Source organism: Pseudophryne corroboree, chromosome 3 (assembly GCF_028390025.1).
Source record: "Pseudophryne corroboree isolate aPseCor3 chromosome 3, aPseCor3.hap2, whole genome shotgun sequence".
In the NCBI taxonomy this organism is placed as follows: Eukaryota; Metazoa; Chordata; class Amphibia; order Anura; family Myobatrachidae; genus Pseudophryne; species Pseudophryne corroboree.
Window position 1 is genome coordinate 447606691 of NC_086446.1, and position 19511 is coordinate 447626201.

At 46.6% G+C, this 19511-nt stretch overlaps 1 protein-coding gene across 5 annotated transcripts in view; it reads right to left on the bottom strand.

Moving 5' to 3' along the window:
• ELMO2 (engulfment and cell motility 2) overlaps positions 1 to 19511 on the bottom strand; it is a 158861-nt gene that overhangs the window by 64111 nt on the left and 75239 nt on the right. For 3 of the 5 annotated variants that reach the window (XM_063960514.1, XM_063960510.1, XM_063960511.1), the window contains one exon: positions 16027 to 16135. The exons of the other annotated variants lie outside the window; for them this stretch is intronic. The gene's annotated coding sequence lies outside the window, so the exon portion shown is untranslated. The remainder of the gene's footprint in view (positions 1 to 16026; positions 16136 to 19511) is intronic. 5 annotated transcript variants of the gene reach the window in all.

Here is a 19511-nt window from a genome sequence, read left to right on the forward strand (position 1 = left end):
CTCCATCTTATCAATCTCAGTACCTTGGGTATGAGAGGCAGAGGAGGGAACACATACACTGACTGGTACACCCACGGTGTTACCAGAGCGTCTACAGCTATTGCCTGAGGGTCCCTTGACCTGGCGCAATACCTGTCGAGTTTTTCCCAACGGTTTATAATCATGTGGAAGACTTCTGGGTGAAGTCCCCACTCTCCCGGGTGGAGGTCGTGCTGAGGAAGTCTGCTTCCCAGTTGTCCACTCCCGGAATGAATACTGCTGACAGTGCTATCACATGATTTTTCGCCCAGCGAAGAATCCTTGCAGCTTCTGCCATTGCCCTCCTGCTTCTTGTGCCACCCTGTCTGTTTACGTGGGTGACTGCCGTGATGTTGTCCGACTGGATCAACACCGGCTGACCTTGAAGCAGAGGTCTTGCTAAGCTTAGAGCATTGTAAATGGCCCTTAGCTTCAGGATATTTATGTGAAGTGATGTCTCCAGGCTTGACCATAAGCCCTGGATATTTCTTCCCTGTGTGACTGCTCCCCAGCCTCGCAGGCTGGCATCCGTGGTCACCAGGACCCAGTCCTGAATGCCGAATCTGCGGCCCTCTAGAAGAGGAGCACTCTGCAACCACCACAGGAGGGACACCCTTGTCCTTGGTGACAGGGTTATCCGCTGATGCATCTGAAGATGCGACCCGGACCATTTGTCCAGCAGGTCCCACTGGAAAGTTCTTGCGTGGAATCTGCCGAATGGGATTGCTTCGTAGGAAGCCACCATTTTACCCAGAACCCTTGTGCATTGATGCACTGAGACTTGGCTCGGTTTTAGGAGGTTCCTGACTAGCTCGGATAACTCCCTGTCTTTCCCCTCCGGGAGAAACACCTTTTTCTGGACTGTGTCCAGGATCATCCCTAGGAACCGAAGACAAGTCGTCGGAACCAGCTGCGATTTTGGAATATTGAGAATCCAATCGTGCTGCCGCAACACTACCTGAGATAGTGCTACACCGACCTCCAACTGTTCCCTGGATCTTACCCTTATCAGGGAATCGTCCAAGTAAGGGATAACTAAAATTCCCTTCCTTCGAAGGAATATCATCATTTCGGCCATTACCTTGGTAAAGACCCGGGATGCCGTGGACCATCCATACGGCAGCGTCTGAACTGATAGTGACAGTTCTGTACCATAAACCTGAGGTACCCTTGGTGAGAAGGGTAAATTTTGACATGAAGGTAAGCATCCTTGATGTCCCGAGACATCATGTAGTCCCCTTCTTCCAGGTTCGCAATCACTGCTCTGAGTGACTCAATCTTGAATTTGAACCTCTGTATGTAAGTGTTCAAAGATTTTAGATTTAGAATCGGTCTCACCGAGCCGTCCGGCTTCGGTACCACAACAGTGTGGAATAATACCCTGTTCCCTGTTGCAGGAGGGGTACCTTGATTATCACCTGCTGGGAATACAGCTTGTGAATGGCTTCCAAAACTGTCTCCCTGTCAGAAGGAGACATCGGTAAAGCCGACTTTAGGAAAACGGCGAGGGGGAGACGTCTCGAATTCTGAGACGGGCCCCCCACCGTGCCTGATTCTGCTTGTAAAGCCCCAGCGTCATACTGAGGGCTTGGCAGAGGCGGGAGAGGGTTTCTGTTCCTGGGAACTGGCTGATTTCTGCAGCCTTTTTCCTCTCCCTCTGTCACGGGGCAGAAATGAGGAACATTTTGCCCGCTTGTCCACGAAAAGACTGCCCCTGATAATACGGCGTCTTCTCAAGTTGAGAGGCGACCTGGGGTACAAACGTGGATTTCCCAGCTGTTGCCGTGGCCACCAGGTCTGAAAGACCGACCCCAAATAACTCCTCCCCTTATTAAGGCAATACTTCCAAATGCCGTTTGGAATACGCATCACCTGACCACTGACGTGTCCATAACCCTCTACTGGTAGAAATGGACAACGCACTTAGACTTGATGCCAGTCGGCAAATATTCCGCTGTGCATCACGCATATATAGAAATGCATCTTTTAAATGCTCTATAGGCAAAAATATACTGTCCCTATCTAGGGTATCAATATTTTCAGTCAGGGAATCCGACCACGCCAACCCAGCACTACACATCCAGGCTGAGGCGATTGCTGGTCGCAGTATAACACCAGTATGTGTGTAAATACATTTTAGGATACCCTCCTGCTTTCTATCAGCAGGATCCTTAAGGGCGGCCATCTCAGGAGAGGGTAGAGCCCTTACAAGCGTGTGAGCGCTTTATCCACCCTAGGGGGTGTTTCCCAACGCACCCTAACCTCTGGCGGGAAAGGATATAATGCCAATAACATTTTAGAAATTATCAGTTGTTATCGGGGGAAAACCACGCATCATCACACACCTCATTTAATTTCTCAGATTCAGGAAAACTACAGGTAGTTTTTCCTTACCGAACATAATACCCCTTTTTGGTGGTACTCGTATTATCAGAAATGTGTAAAACATTTTTCATTGCCTCAATCATGTAACGTGTGGCCCTACTGGAAGTCACATTTGTCTCTTCACCGTCGACACTGGAGTCAGTATCCGTGTCGGCGTCTATATCTGCCATCTGAGGTAACGGGCGCTTTAGAGCCCCTGACGGCCTATGAGACGTCTGGACAGGCACAAGCTGAGTAGCCGGCTGTCTCATGTCAACCACTGTCTTTTATACAGAGCTGACACTGTCACGTAATTCCTTCCAACAGTTCATCCACTCAGGTGTCGACCCCCTAGGGGGTGACATCACTATTACAGGCAATCTGCTCCGTCTCCACATCATTTTTCTCCTCATACATGTCGACACAAACGTACCGACATACAGCACACACACAGGGAATGCTCTGATAGAGGACAGGACCCCACTAGCCCTTTGGGGAGACAGAGGGAGAGTTTGCCAGCACACACCAAAGCGCTATATATATACAGGGATAACCTTATATAAGTGTTTTTTCCCCTTATAGCTGCTGTATTGTTAATACTGCGCCTAATTAGTGCCCCCCTCTCTTTTTTAACCCTTTCTGTAGTGTAGTGACTGCAGGGGAGAGCCAGGGGAGCTTCCCTCCAACTGAGCTGTGAGGGAAAATGGCGCCAGTGTGCTGAGGAGATAGGCTCCGCCCCTTTTTCGCGGACTTTTCTCCTGCTTTTTTATGGATTCTGGCAGGGGTTAAAATTCATCCATATAGCCCTGGGGGCTATATGTGATGTATTTTCGCCAGCCAAGGTGTTTTTATTGCTGCTCAGGGCGCCCCCCCCTAGCGCCCTGCACCCTCAGTGACCGAAGTGTGAAGTGTGCTGAGGAGCAATGGCGCACAGCTGCAGTGCTGTGCGCTACCTTGGTGAAGACAGGATGTCTTCTGCCGCCGATTTTCCGGACCTCTTCTGTCTTCTGGCTCTGTAAGGGGGCCGGCGGCGCGGCTCTGGGACCCATCCATGGCTGGGCCTGTGATCGTCCCTCTGGAGCTAATGTCCAGTAGCCTAAGAAGCCCAATCCACTCTGCACGCAGGTGAGTTCGCTTCTTCTCCCCTTAGTCCCTCGATGCAGTGAGCCTGTTGCCAGCAGGTCTCACTGAAAATAAAAAACCTAAACTAAAACTTTCACTAAGAAGCTCAGGAGAGCCCCTAGTGTGCACCCTTCTCGTTCGGGCACAGAGATCTAACTGAGGCTTGGAGGAGGGTCATAGGGGGAGGAGCCAGTGCACACCAGATAGTCCTAAAGCTTTCTTTAGATGTGCCCAGTCTCCTGCGGAGCCGCTATTCCCCATGGTCCTTACGGAGTCCCCAGCATCCACTTAGGACGTTAGAGAAAACATGTTAAACTCAGTCTCACTAAATACAGGAGTAAATAAGGTCAAACAATGTAGACTACAGAATACGTTAGACAAACCTATAAGACCAGTAAAGAAAGATGCAAACATATACAATATTTTTTTTTTTTTTATTAACTACTGTTCTAGATTTTTTTCACTGTCTGTACCACTTTGCATTGCCACCGCGGCTCCTTGGTATGTAAGCCTGCTAACTGTTCCCAAGCAGAAACATCTCACTGCATTAACTAGGTAGCACCAGTTTTTTTGTAATTTAGGCAAATACATTTATTTTTAAGTATTATGGGGTATATTCAATTGAAGTCGGATGCCGCTGCTCTCCCCCCTCTGCCCACGAATTCATCGACTTGTCCAAAAATTTAGGTATATATTGAATAGGTTGAATCAGGATTCGACCTTAAAAAGTCGAAAACTGCTGTCTTTTCGACAGACGGCAGTTTTCGACTTCAATTGAATATACCCCTATATTGGGAAATTAGTTGACAACAATTTTTTTAGATTTTTCACTTATCTATTTATACAACCAGCTATTTTACTGTGCAATCTCTAATACAGGTTGAGTATCCCATATCCACATATTCCGAAATACGGAATATTCCGAAATACAGACTTTTTTGAGTGAGAGTGAGATAGTGAAACCTTTGTTTTCTGATGGTTCAATGTACACAAACTTTGTTTAATGCAGAGTTATTAAATATATTGTATTAAATGACCTTCAGGCTGTGTGTATAAGGTGTATATGAAACATAAATGAATTGTGTGAATGTTCACACACTTTGTTTAATGCACAAAGTTATTAAAAATGTTGGCTAAAATGACCTTCAGGCTGTGTGTATAAGGTGTATATGAGACATAAATGCATTCTGTGCTTAGACTTGGGTCCCATCACCATGATATCTCATTATGGTATGCAATTATTCCAAAATACGGAAAAATCTGATATCCAAAATACTTCTGGTCCCAAGCATTTTGGATAAGGGATACTCAACCTGTAGTAAAATGGGAAACCATATCCTTGTATTTTATTATAGGGAGTACAATCCCTATAATAAACCACTGTATTATTATTTTTTTACAAAATAATGTTTATTATAATCTAATATAATAAAAGGCTAACTGCTCCTCACCTCTGTTATGTGCACCGGTGGCCACTGGAGGACGCACACAGACCAAATGAAAATGAAAGTGATCATGCAGAGCGATGTTATAGCCTGCTGCTAATTATGTAAAAACTGATCTGACTGTTTCACACTTGCTGAATATGGAGAGACAGAGTGAGGGAGAGAGAGAGAGAGAGAGAGAGAGAGAGAGAGAGAGAGAGAGTGTGTGTGAGAGTGTGGGGGTAGGGGTAGGTTTTTGCTGTGGCAGTTGCTGTTTATGAAGAGCCTTTCATATTCAGAACTGACTGGATTTTCTATCCTCTTGTTTGATTTCCACTTACGGTTATATTAATCTAACGCTGCTCCTCATCTCTATGGTGCCGCCGGCAGCCACTGGAGGGACAAGGACACACACACACCCTATATACACTGTACCCCCACATATACTGCACATATATACACACTGCACCCCAGTGCTTAAAGTGGTCCTGGAGAGGAGGTGGAACTCCCCCCCCCCCCCCCCCCCCACACACACACACACACCATCACCCACCCCAGCCCTAAAAGGCATTGTGCGCACCGTAAAAAAAAGGTGTGGTCTCAAAACAGAAAGGGGCATGGTCACCCAACATGACCACAGCAGTAGCATCCCTTATACAATGCCCTCAGTGGGAGTGCCCCTTATACAATGCCCATAGTATTGGTGTCCCTTATACAGTGCCCCCAGTAGTAGTGCCCCTTATGTCCCCAAGAGAGATGCCCCTTATTAAGTGGCCCCTATTCAATGCCCTCATTAGTAGTGCCCCCAGTAGATATGCCCCGTGTAGTATTGCCCCCTGTAGAGATGCCCCCAGTACAGATGCCCCTTGTAGAGCTGCCCTCAGTACAGATGCCCCCAGTAGTTATGCCCCGTAGTAGAAGCTGCCCCAAGTACAGTTGCACCCTGTAGTTATGCCCCAGTATAGATGCCCCCAGTAGAAGCTGCCCGCAGTAGTTATGCCCCAGTAGAGATGCCCCCAGTACAGTAGGCCCCTGTAGTTATGCCCCCAGTAGTTATTCCCCAGTATAGATGCTCCCAGTAGAAGTTGCCCCCAGTAGAAGATGCCCCCTAGTAGTGCGCTTCACACACACACAAAAAAAAAAAACCTACAAAACTCACCAGCCCTGCTCCTGTTTCCGGACCGCTGCCCTCCGCCTGGCTCACGCTCCTCGGATCTATGGAAGAGACGTCATGACGTCACTCCTATAGCGCCGCACACAGCCGGAAGCCGGAGCGCTGCCGCTGAGGGGAATGGTGCCGTCGCCCACTGGTAACAGAACCTCAGCGGGCTCCTGGCATCCCCATGTTGCTCCAGGCTCACATTCTGGGTTAGGTGAGCTGGAGGAGGCGGAACTGCGTTCAGTCTCCAATTGGAACTGACGAAACACAGTTGCGCCCCGTTCCGGCTCACTTTAACCTCTGCTGCACCCTCCTTATAGTGCCCCCTATATACAGGGCATATCCCTCCGCCATATACTGCTTTTGCCATATACCGCATACTTTGCACCCCCTCCTCCATATACTATGTGGCAAACCCATGTTACTTGCCATCTCAGGACTCGGCAACTAGTAGCAGGAGTAACCAGGAAACGGATGTAGGAACCAAAAGACTGTCCCACAGCACTCAAGAGTGGAGGCACTGCCGACACGTGTGGCTACTTACCGGCGGAGGAGAAGGTGAATCAGTCCAGTAAGATGGGGTGAAACCCTGTGTGGGGTAAGCAGTGCAGTAACCGTGATGAGGAGCGCTGGGGCTACAGATGATGCGGGTGAGGAGACAGATAACAGTCTCAACTGCCTTATATATACTGCACGCCGGAGGAGGGGCGGGGTCTTGTGCTTGCCCCTCCCACAGGCCATTCCCAGCCCCCTCCGGCCAGCTGCTGATGACTACTGGTGTCCTCTACCCCCAGACTGGGCAAGAGCTGTGCGGAGACTGGTGAGCTTACACGTACCAGTACTCAACGACGGACTGGGCCTCCGTTCTGGCCCAGGCATTTGTGAAGGTGCTTGTGCACGCCGGAGGGGGCGCCGTCACGATGTACGGGGGCGTGCCGCGAGTCAAGGGGGCATGGACTCGTGGCACGCCCCCATTTCTATGGCGACGCTTGGAGAGCTGCCTTCCCGGCTCTCTGTGGGACCGGACCCTCGGCCCTTCTGGCATGTGACAGATGGCCGGTCCGGCCCTGCCAGTACTGGTGTATATAGTGCAACATCATTATAGCCTGCCCATTACAGATCGATATAGATATATATATATATATATATATATATACACACACACACACACACACACACACACACATACATACATATACAAAAGCCTAACGCTACACCCTCAGCATGACAGAGCCCCATCTCCCAGCAGCATAACTTCCAGAAACTCTGTAGTTCCTGTGTGAGTGGCGACCTTCCCTCCCTATAATCTGGCTCGGTATCTGTCATTTTCACAGGCTTTCAACTAGTCCCTATGATAAACCACAAACGACTGTGATGTCTAAAAGAGTATAGCAGAAGGCAGGATTAATGAGATGTGGCAAGCTGTAGCCCAAGGTGACGATTGAGCAGAGCCACATCTAGCTTCTAGATTTTTATTTACAGCATATGCCAACAAAATCTTCTGTCATTGGGCAAAATATATATCACACCTAATAATGGTTATGGACAGGATTCTAACATGGTCTCTAGAGCAGTAGAGTACAACCACAAAGGCATTTATAATAGCATTTTCTACTTCTAACATACTTCTTAACAAACATCAGACAAAATAAAGTGTAGAAGCACTTCATTAATTGGTGGCAGCGACTGATATGTCGATGTTACAGTTATGTATAGATGGATATATAAATAACTCTATACATGGCCCCAGCTCCGCAGGGTACAGACTTAAACATGGCATATTTAAATGTATATTTACTAAATTTCTGATGAACTCAAAAGACAGATAAATAAATGAAAACTTAAACCGTGAACACGGCATGTGCAAACGATTGGACACCTACAGATGGAGTCATGCTTATCTTTGCTGTCTATGGTGTTAGTCCCGATCACGGAGTCGAGGCGTGCCTGGGCGCAAGGCAGCGTGTCTAATCATATGGAGGCTCACAGAGCTTATCATGTGGTTGGCGTTACCGGTGAATGTAATACCAGCGATCACCCACCAGATGTCGCTTTTTAAAATCACCATTACGCATGCGTGTGGTCTCCATTGAAATACAGTACACTATAGCGCAAGAACTACTTTACTGTACACTGTGTGGGCAATGCTGTATCTTTACGCGATTTAAAATACACTGCGCAAATGAGGTCCCGTAGACATACCAATAAATAAAAATAGTGTATACAGACGCAAAGGAACGTGTTAAAGCAATGGTCCATTGAGATTAGGTTTATGTGAGCTATTACATTAAATAAAAATGGGCTTAAAGCTTAATATCTCTGGTTCTGGGGGTCCAATCGGATCAGAACTGGGTTCGTATGGAAGGGAAGATGATTAGCTACCAGAGGATACAGACCGCAAGTTTCTATGACCCCCACAAGGCTAACTTCAGGCATCGGAACCCATGGTGGGTCTGCATTAAAAAGCCTATTATAGTCTATGGGAAAATGGGTCCACTTTGCGCACAGATATCTCCGGTTCTGGGTGTCCCAGAGACTCGAGACTGGTACCATACAAAAGAGGAGACTGTTGGCTTTCGGGGCAGACTGGCCACTAGTTTATGTGACACCGCAAAGGGAAACAGCAAGCAACAGTGTGTAAGGTCCCCTCCAATTGTTCGCCCAGCTTGCACGGGGTGCAGGATTTCTGTCTAGAAAAAAAATACTGTACAGAGATGCTAAGCATGGTGTGATGGCATCCTGGAACTTAGGGAGGAGCTTTTATCTCTCCCCATTACACTTATAAAGATACTTGCCGCTGTAGCCTTTAGAGCAGAGTACATTACAAGCTGTTCGTGCTACTTAGTACTCAAATAGAAAATACTGTACAGAGACGCTAAGCACTGTGTTTTGGCATCCAGGAATTTAGGGAGGAGCTTTTATCTCTCCCCATTATACTTATAAAGATAACACTTGCTGCTGTAGCCTTTAGAACAGAGTACGTTACAAGCTGTTCGTGCTACTTAGTACTCAAATAGAATATACTGTACAGAGACGCTAAGCTTGTAGATCAATCAGCAGCTATTCACTCTACAGTGCTGGATTATTTGAGCATTAGCCACCCAGTGGTGAAGATGTGTATTGCATGCTGCGTATGTAATCATGCCTCAACACGCTTGTCCGTACAACAACTGAACAACCTGAGCTATCGCTTAGGCGTGACGAATTCTCAGTTTAGGCTGAGAAACAGCAACGATGAGGGAGGCTCCATCTGTATCTAGCCGATTCCTTTTTTAGTTTTTCAAGGTCACAAACCTTGATCGACCTATCACTGAGTGAAACCAGTAAATAAAATGTAAGATTAATTTTTATTAGTCCAAAATATAAAGAAACTATGGGTGGAATTCAATTACCCCCACTAATTTAACGGAGGTAGCCTCAAGTGAATTTTAGTTTCGGCCTATTCAATTACAGCTTGTGTTTTGCGCTTGTTAAATTATCTGTTTTCGGATGTTATCACACAGAATCTGGAATTCGTTCCTGGACCTATAGTTTAAAATTTCTGTGGTTTGCGAAAACATACTGTTTAATGGGGGAGAGGGGTTTCCAGCCCGCTCAGGTCTCATAAAAAAATCCCTGGTATACGTTCAGCCAGTCGGCCTGACTTTGAAGCTAACTGTATAGCCCCGGGGGATCAATTAGCCAGTGGTAAATTACTGCTGCTAAAATTGAATTCCCCCCTAAGTGGTTAACAGTTACCAATTAATAATACTACAGCCTTCAAAAATCAGAATAATATAATGACTAGAGGAGCAGTATAGAGGGGGAGAAGCAGTCACACTTCTAAATTCTTAAAGTGCCCAGCTCCCGGTAACTACACTACTATACCCCACTGAAAGATGGAACGCCAGTGTCCCCTAGTGGATGAAGGAGAAAAATTGGAAAAGTGTAAAGAGCAAACTGTATCTAAAAGTGTTTAGATGTAAAAATAAGATTTTACTTACCGATAAATCTATTTCTCGTAGTCCGTAGTGGATGCTGGGACTCCGTAAGGACCATGGGGGAATAGCGGCTCCGCAGGAGACAGGGCACAAAATAAAAGCTTAAGGATCAGGTGGTGTGCACTGGCTCCTCCCCCTATGACCCTCCTCCAAGCCTCAGTTAGGATACTGTGCCCGGACGAGCGTACATAATAAGGAAGGATATTGAATCCCGGGTAAGACTCATACCAGCCACACCAATCACACCGTACAACTTGTGATCTGAACCCAGTTAACAGTATGATAAACGCAAAGGAGCCTCTGAAAAGATGGCTCACAACAATAATAACCCGAATCTTTGTAACAATAACTATATACAAGTATTGCAGACAATCCGCACTAGGGATGGGCGCCCAGCATCCACTACGGACTACGAGAAATAGATTTATCGGTAAGTAAAATCTTATTTTCTCTGACGTCCTAGTGGATGCTGGGACTCCGTAAGGACCATGGGGATTATACCAAAGCTCCCAAACGGGCGGGAGAGTGCGGATGACTCTGCAGCACCGAATGAGAGAACTCCAGGTCCTCCTCAGCCAGGGTATCAAATTTGTAGAATTTAGCAAACGTGTTTGCCCCTGACCAAGTAGCTGCTCGGCAAAGTTGTAAAGCCGAGACCCCTCGGGCAGCCGCCCAAGATGAGCCCACTTTCCTTGTGGAATGGGCTTTTACTGATTTTGGCTGTGGCAATCCTGCCACAGAATGTGCAAGCTGAATTGTACTACAAATCCAACGAGCAATCGTCTGCTTAGAAGCAGGAGCACCCAGCTTGTTGGGTGCATACAGGATAAACAGCGAGTCAGATTTTCTGACTCCAGCCGTCCTGGAAACATATATTTTCAAGGCCCTGACAACGTCAAGCAACTTAGAGTCCTCTAAGTCCCTGGTAGCCGCAGGTACCACAATAGGTTGGTTCATGTGAAATGCAGAAACCACCTTAGGTAGAAATTGAGGACGAGTCCTCAATTCCGCCCTGTCAGAATGAAAAATTAAGTAAGGGCTTTTATAGGATAAAGCCGCCAATTCTGACACACGCCTGGCTGAAGCCAAGGCTAACAGCATCGACACCTTCCATGTGAGATATTTTAAGTCCACAGTGGAAAGTGGTTCAAACCAATGTGACTTTAGAAAACTCAACACCACATTGAGATCCCAAGGTGCCACTGGAGGCACAAAAGGAGGCTGTATGTGCAGCACCCCTTTTACAAATGTCTGAACTTCAGGTACTGAAGCCAGTTCTTTCTGGAAGAAAATCGACAGGGCCGAAATTTGAACCTTAATGGACCCTAATTTTAGGCCCATAGACAGTCCTGTTTGCAGGAAATGAAGGAAACGACCCAGTTGAAATTCCTCTGTAGGGGCCTTCTTGGCCTCACACCACGCAACATATTTACGCCAAATGCGGTGATAATGTTTTGCGGTTACGTCCTTCCTGGCTTTGACCAGAGTAGGGATGACTTCTTCTGGAATGCCTTTTTCCCTCAGGATCCGGCGTTCAACCGCCATGCCGTCAAACGCAGCCGCGGTAAGTCCTGGAACAGACAAGGCCCCTGCAGTAGCAGGTCCTTTCTTAGAGGTAGAGGCCACGGTTCGTCCGTGAGCATCTCTTGAAGTTCCGGGTACCAAGTCCGTCTTGGCCAATCCGGAACCACGAGTATAGTTCTTACTCCTCTCCTTCTTATGATTCTCAGTACTTTTGGTATGAGAGGCAGAGGAGGGAACACATACACTGACTGGTACACCCACGGCGTTACCAGAGCGTCCACTGCTATTGCCTGAGGGTCCCTTGACCTGGCGCAATATCTGTCCAGTTTTTTGTTTAGACGTGACGCCATCATGTCCACCTTTGTTTTTTCCCAACGGTTTACAATCAGGTGGAAGACTTCTGGGTGAAGTCCCCACTCTCCCGGGTGAAGGTCGTGTCTGCTGAGGAAGTCTGCTTCCCAGTTGTCCACTCCCGGAATGAATACTGCTGACAGTGCTATCACATGATTTTCCGCCCAGCGAAGAATCCTTGCAGCTTCTGCCATTGCCCTCCTGCTTCTCGTGCCGCCCTGTCTGTTTACGTGGGCGACTGACGTGATGTTGTCCGATTGGATCAACACCGCCTGACCCTGAAGCAGAGGTTTTGCTTGACTTAGGGCATTGTAAATGGCCCTTAGTTCCAGAATGTTTATATGAAGAGACGTTTCCAAGCTTGACCACAGGCCCTGGAAATTCCTTCCCTGTGTGACTGCTCCCCAGCCTCTCAGGCTGGCATCCGTGGTTACCAGGATCCAATCCTGAATGCCAAATCTGCGGCCCTCTAGTAGATGAGCACTCTGCAGCCACCACAGGAGAGACACCCTTGTCCTTGGCGACAGGGTTATCCGCTGATGCATCTGCAGATGCGATCCGGACCATTTGTCCAGTAGATCCCACTGAAATGTTCTTGCATGGAATCTTCCGAATGGAATCGCTTCGTAAGAAGCCACCATTTTCCCCAGGACCCTCGTGCACTGATGCACTGAGACCTGTCCTGGTTTTAGGAGGTTCCTGACTAGCTCGGATAACTCCCTGGCCTTCTCCTCCGGGAGAAACACCTTCTTCTGGACTGTGTCCAGAATCATTCCTAGGAACAGTAGACGTGTCGTTGGAATCAGCTGCGATTTTGGAATATTTAGAATCCACCCGTGCTGACGTAACACTACCTGAGATAGTGCTACTCCGACTTCTAACTGTTCCCTGGATCTTGCCCTTATCAGGAGATCGTCCAAGTAAGGGATAATTAAAATGCCTTTTCTTCGTAGAAGAATCATCATTTCGGCCATTACCTTGGTAAAGACCCGAGGTGCCGTGGACAATCCAAACGGCAGCGTCTGAAACTGATAATGACAGTTTTGTACTACAAACCTGAGGTACCCTTGGTGAGAAGGGTATATCGGGACGTGGAGATAAGCATCTTTGATGTCCAGAGACACCATATAGTCCCCTTCTTCCAGGTTTGCTATCACTGCTCTGAGTGACTCCATCTTGAATTTGAACCTTTTTATGTAAGTGTTCAAGGATTTCAGATTTAAAATTGGTCTCACCGAGCCGTCCGGCTTCGGTACCACAAACAGCGTGGAATAATACCCCTTTCCTTGTTGCAGGAGGGGTACCTTGATTATCACCTGCTGGGAATACAGCTTGTGAATGGCTTCCAAAACTGCCTCCCTGTCGGAGGGAGACTTTGGTAAAGCAGACTTCAGGAAACGACGAGGGGGAAACGCCTCGAATTCCAGTTTGTACCCCTGCGATACTACCTGTAGAATCCAGGGATCCACTTGCGAGTGAGCCCACTGCGCGTTGAAATTCTTGAGACGGGCCCCCACCATATCTGAGTCTGCTTGTAAAGCCCCAGCGTCATGCTGAAGACTTGGCAGAAGCAGGGGAGGGCTTCTGCTCCTGTGAAGCGGCTGCATGGTGCAGTCTTTTTCCTCTTCCTCTGCCCCGGGGCAGAAAAGAGTGGCCTTTTGCTCGCTTGTACTTATGGGAACGAAAGGACTGAGTTTGAAAAGACGGTGTCTTTTTCTGCTGATGTGGAGTGACCTGGGGTAAAAAGGTGGATTTTCCAGCCGTTGCCGTGGCCACCAGGTCCGATAGACCAGCCCCAAATAACTCCTCCCCTTTATACGGCAATACTTCCATGTGCCGTTTGGAATCCGCATCCCCTGACCACTGTCGCGTCCATAACGCTCTTCTGGCAGAGATGGACATAGCACTTACTCTTGATGCCAGGGTGCAAATATCCCTCTGTGCATCACGCATATATAGTAATGCATCCTTTAAATGTTCTATAGTTAACAAAATATTGTCCCTATCCAGGGTATCAATATTCTCGGTCAGGGAATCCGACCATGCGACTCCAGCACTGCACATCCAGGCTGAGGCGATTGCTGGTCGCAGTATAACACCAGTATGTGTGTATATACTTTTTAGGATATTTTCCAGCCTTCTATCAGCTGGTTCTTTTAGGGTAGCCGTATCAGGAGACAGTAACGCTACTTGTTTTGATAAACGTGTGAGCGCCTTATCTACCCTAGGGGGTGTTTCCCAACGCGCCCTAACCTCTGGCGGGAAAGGATATAATGCTAATAATTTTTTAGAAATTAGCTGTTTTTTATCGGGGGAAACCCACGCTTTTTCACACACCTCATTTATTTCCTCTGACTCAGGAAAAAATATTGGTAGTTTTTTCTCACCCCACATAATACCCTTCTTTGTGGTACTTGTAGTGTCAGAAAGGTTCAATGCCTCTTTCATTGCCGTGATCATGTAACGTGTGGCCCTACTGGACATTACGTTTGTCTCGTCACCGTCGACACTAGACTCAGTATCTGTGTCAGGGTCTGTGTCGACCCACTGAGGTAACGGGCGTTTTAGCGCCCCTGACGGTGTCTGAGACGCCTGGACAGGCACTAATTGATTTGCCGGCTGTCTCATGTCGTCAACTATTTTTTGCAAATTGCTGACATTATCACTTAATTGTTTAAATACAATCATCCAGTCAGGTGTCGACTCCCTAGGGGGTGACATCACCAACACAGGCAACTGCTCCGCCTCCACATAATTTTCCTCCTCATACATGTCGACACACGCGTACCGACACACAGCACACACACCGGGAATGCTCTGATAGAGGACAGGACCCCACTTAGCCCTTTGGAGAGACAGAGGGAGAGTCTGCCAGCACACACCCAGCGCTATATATATATATATACAGGGATAACCTTATATAAGTGTTATTCCCTTATAGCTGCTGTTATTATCGTTATTTGCTGCCAAAAATGCCCCCCCTTCTCTTTTTTACCCTGATTCTGAAGCAGGACTGCAGGGGAGAGTCAGGGAGCCGTCCTTCCAGCGGAGCTGTGAGGGAAAATGGCGCTTGTGTGCTGAGGAGATAGGCTCCGCCCCTTCACGACGTCCTTATCTCCCGCTTTTTTGTGTAAAATGGCAGGGGATTAAAATACATCCATATAGCCCAGGAGCTATATGTGATGTATTCTGTTTTGCCACCTAAGGTATTCTGTTATATTGCGTCTCAGGGCGCTCCCCCCCCAGCGCCCTGCACCCTCAGTGACCGGAGTGTGAAGTGTGCTGAGAGCAATGGCGCACAGCTGCGGTGCTGTGCGCTACCTTAGTCTGAAGACAGGATGTCTTCTGCCGCCGATTTCACCGGACCTCTTCGTCTCTTCTGGCTCTGTAAGGGGGACGGCGGCGCGGCTCCGGTGACCCATCCAGGCTGAACCTGTGATCGTCCCTCTGGAGCTAGTGTCCAGTAGCCTAAGAAACCCGATCCACTCTGCACTCAGGTGAGTCCGTTTCTTCTCCCCTTAGTCCCACGATGCAGTGAGCCTGTTGCCAGCAGGACTCACTGAAAATAAAAAAACCTAACTAAACTTTTATTCTAAGCAGCTCAGGAGAGCCACCTAGATTGCACCCTTCTCGGCCGGGCACAAAAATCTAACTGAGGCTTGGAGGAGGGTCATAGGGGGAGGAGCCAGTGCACACCACCTGATCCTTAAGCTTTTATTTTGTGCCCTGTCTCCTGCGGAGTCGCTATTCCCCCATGGTCCTTACGGAGTCCCAGCATCCACTAGGACGTCAGAGAAAGATCAGTTACATTAAAAAAAAAAAAGGTTTGAGTCATGTAAATATGAGTGTGATATAAGGAAACATTCATTCTCACAATGAGCTTACAACACGTAAGACAGGATCTGAAACAAGACACCGGTAAAAACAGTGCTGTGTATGAGAGGTTGCTATGGCATATAAATACCCCCAAGTGTGCTGAAAAGGCTTCATCAGGGGACCACGAGGGGAGGCGTTCTATAGTATTGTAGTAGAGACCAGAAGATGTAGTAATTGTGCTCAGCTATTATATCACTATGCAACTTACCAACAGGAGTCCCACAGCTTCGATGTCTCCAACCAGGGCGTCAGAGGATAGAGCATGAGCTCACATGGTTTATTGATGCTTCTCTGGCAGAGCTTCTAAATGTAGTTCTCTATAAACAAAATTAGATTTTGTTTTAGGTAGGGGCATTTAAATTAAATTGAGGGGGAGATTTATCAAATCTTGGAGAGAGAGAGAGAGAGAGAGAGTGGAAAAGTTGCCCTTGGTAACCAATCAGCTTCTGTCATTTTACAGGCTGTGGTAGATAAATGCTAGTTTGAAGTTGATTGATTACTATGAGCAACTTCTCTACTTTATTTCTTCAAGATTTGATAAAACTCCCACTACATGTGCTGGTACTGTCAGTAAACGTTCTTGGTCAAGTGTAGTCGAACATGCTATATACTAATCAGGACATTCACAAGGGAAGGTGCCGAGTGAGTACTACCCAAGCCTGCACAGCACACCGTGGGTGTATATGTTCCGCGACTGCTCAGAAAGCTAACATCCATATGCACCTATGTAGACCCGCATGCATTTTGCACTTATGGATTCTTAGTGGAAAATTTACTAAGGTGGGAGTTTTTTTTTCAGAACTGGTAATGTTGCTCATAGCAACCAATCAGATTCTACTTAACATTTATCTTGCTGCTTCTAGAAGATAATAGATAGAATCTGATTGGTTGCTATGGGTAACATCACCAGTTCTAAAAAAAAAACCTCCCACCTTAGTAAATTTGCCCCTTACAATCAGGGCAGAGACTGGCTAGGAATGGGTGTTCTCACACAGGCAAAGTCCAGAGCATGTTCATGCAGACTGGCAATTATACATATATATACATCTGTTCGGAGGCATATGCTCTGCACCTATGATATGGCAGACGCAAGTACACACTGATGACTACTAGTCTCATATGCTGTTGATGTGGAGGTATATGAATCTCAAGATGTGTACAGTATGGCTCTCTATACGTGTGGAAATCAGCTATATGTCTGTGAGTTTCATTATTAGAGCCATTTAAGCCCATCTTGCTAAAAGCTCTGCATGGGGAATGCAGAAGGTACCTGTTGTCAGTACTTTCTCAGGCTTAAGCACACAAGGGCCAATGTGAATGTGGGGCATCAGGATCAGGGTCCAATTTGGCCACAGATATAGATGGCAAAGTTAGACAAAATTTGGTTGTTCAGCCTGCTGGTGTGGTCTGTAATGCCGCTTTCAGACATGTGACCTAGGAATTTGCCGGGTCTAGCAAACTTTAGGGACAGAATAATAAAACTAAATATAGAAAATTATCAACAAACATTAACATTTGGCAAAAAGAAAGTGACTCCAGTGAGTTATGAATGTTAACAGTGCATTTACATTTGGAGGTTTAGATCCTCTGTAAATGGTTACTAGGATAAGAAAGCACATCTCCCCCCAAAAAATAAAGACTCCTTATGACACTGTGTAATATAAACAAGGACATTTCTTGGGCACGACTGGTATAATGTGTTGAACATGGCTGTAATTAGCTGCTCATTTTGGCTGCAAAATATAATGGTAGCATTCTATCTTTAATTACATTAGTACATATACCTGCAGTGATATAACCTTGGCGTAAAATAGTATTATGAGTAACATGTAGGTATAAAACATAAGTATATGGTGCAAAGGGGGAAGAGGACTTTGATAAGGAATGTGCATCACCTTCTCATACCCCAAAGCATACTCCCCAGCGGGTGGCTTCACAAAGCAGGTGAGTGCAGGAAAGAGTAAAGAATAAAAATGTGTCACTTTCTTCCTTGGCTAAATACATAGGAGGAATTCAATTCAGCACGACTTTGTTAAGCTGTGTAATGCCACTTAAGTTGGAAGATGTCGTTTAACGCGACTGTCGCCCGGGGCTTAGCATGCTGCATTTTCCGACTTAAGTGCCGGGCGAGATAAGTAACCACATCCGGTAAGACCGCAACTAGCCCCAAGGCACTAGTAAGTGCAGATTTCTGCTCGCATCTCAGTGAGCAGAAATCAGTTGCAGATTTACAGTGCGGGCAATTGAACATACTGGGGGGAATACAAATGTTTGAAAAGTCGGTCGGGTGTCTGTTTTTTCCTGTGTATTAGATAGGAAAAAAATAGACACTCAACTGACTTTTTTAAACAATTGAATATACCACACTGAATGGCCCCCATAGCCCATTCAATGCTTAAAAAGATATTCTCATAGGAAAATCACAGGCACACACCACTTTAAAGCTATAATCTCTACTTTTTAGCCACAGTCATTCACACTGCTCAAGGTGTCCATTAGCCTATACACGTAAATGTCTGTTGATACTGGATGTGCAACTCATGATTACAATGACTAGAAACAGTGTGCACGACTACAAGGGCACCTGCCCTCAGCTAAGACGGCTGACCTGCATACACCTGGATGCCACTGCATTCCTGTTTTGGCCTATGCGAACTTTGCATGACATGCTATAACCCTGCTTCATGGATCCTGGGTGGAATGTTCTTCAGTGCCTAAATTGACCCCCCTACACACTCGGCGACCTGCGCCCCATGGTGCCCGACGGCCGTTACGGCCGACCCGCCGCAGGTGCGGTTGACGAGGGGAGTGAAAAATGTTTCACATTCCATGTCACCCGGCCCCATTCCCGACCATGCAGGTCATCTATATAGACCTGCATGTTCAAACGACGGGAGACCAACGATGAACAAGCGCGGGGACGCGAATCGATCATCGTTGAAGCATCCACACTGAAAGATATGAACGATAGCGTTCATATCTTTTAGAAAAATTGACCAGTGTCTAGGGCCACTACTGTTAATGGCCAAGCATTAACTACTATTAATTACTAAGCCAAACTACTATGATTTCCTGTTACCCGTCTGTGATCCAGAGACTCAGACTCACTCACTATCCAGACAGCCAACTGGACCAGGTACTGCTGGAGTTATGACCAAGAGAACTGTTGGTATTATGCATTATTGGACTGTGTATAAATTACCATTCAACCACTACTTGCACTGCGTTGGCTTGCTATTTACCCTCCACCCCATACTCCAATAATACCCTATGTGCATGCATCCTAATTCTGAATTCTCCATGCACTGCATTTAAAGATCATTTGCACACCAAAAAGATATACAAAGTTGGATTGAGGTTCACTGCAATAGAGAAAGGATGGAAAAAAACGAAGCTCCTGTCTGTGATCACCTGGGGAAGAAAGTTTAATTTTCTGAAAATGGAATAGCTCTATGGAGAAAAAAAATAAAATAATACAGGTTAAGTATCCCATAGCCAAATATTCCGAAATACGGATTTTTTGGGAGTGAGAGTGAGAAAGTGAAACCTTTGTTTTCTGATGGCTCAATGTACACAAACTTTAATACACAAAAGTTATTAAAAATATTGTCTAAAATTACCTTCAGGCTGTGTGTATAAGGTGTATATAAAACATAAATGCATTCTGTGCTTCGACTTATGGTGCCCATACAC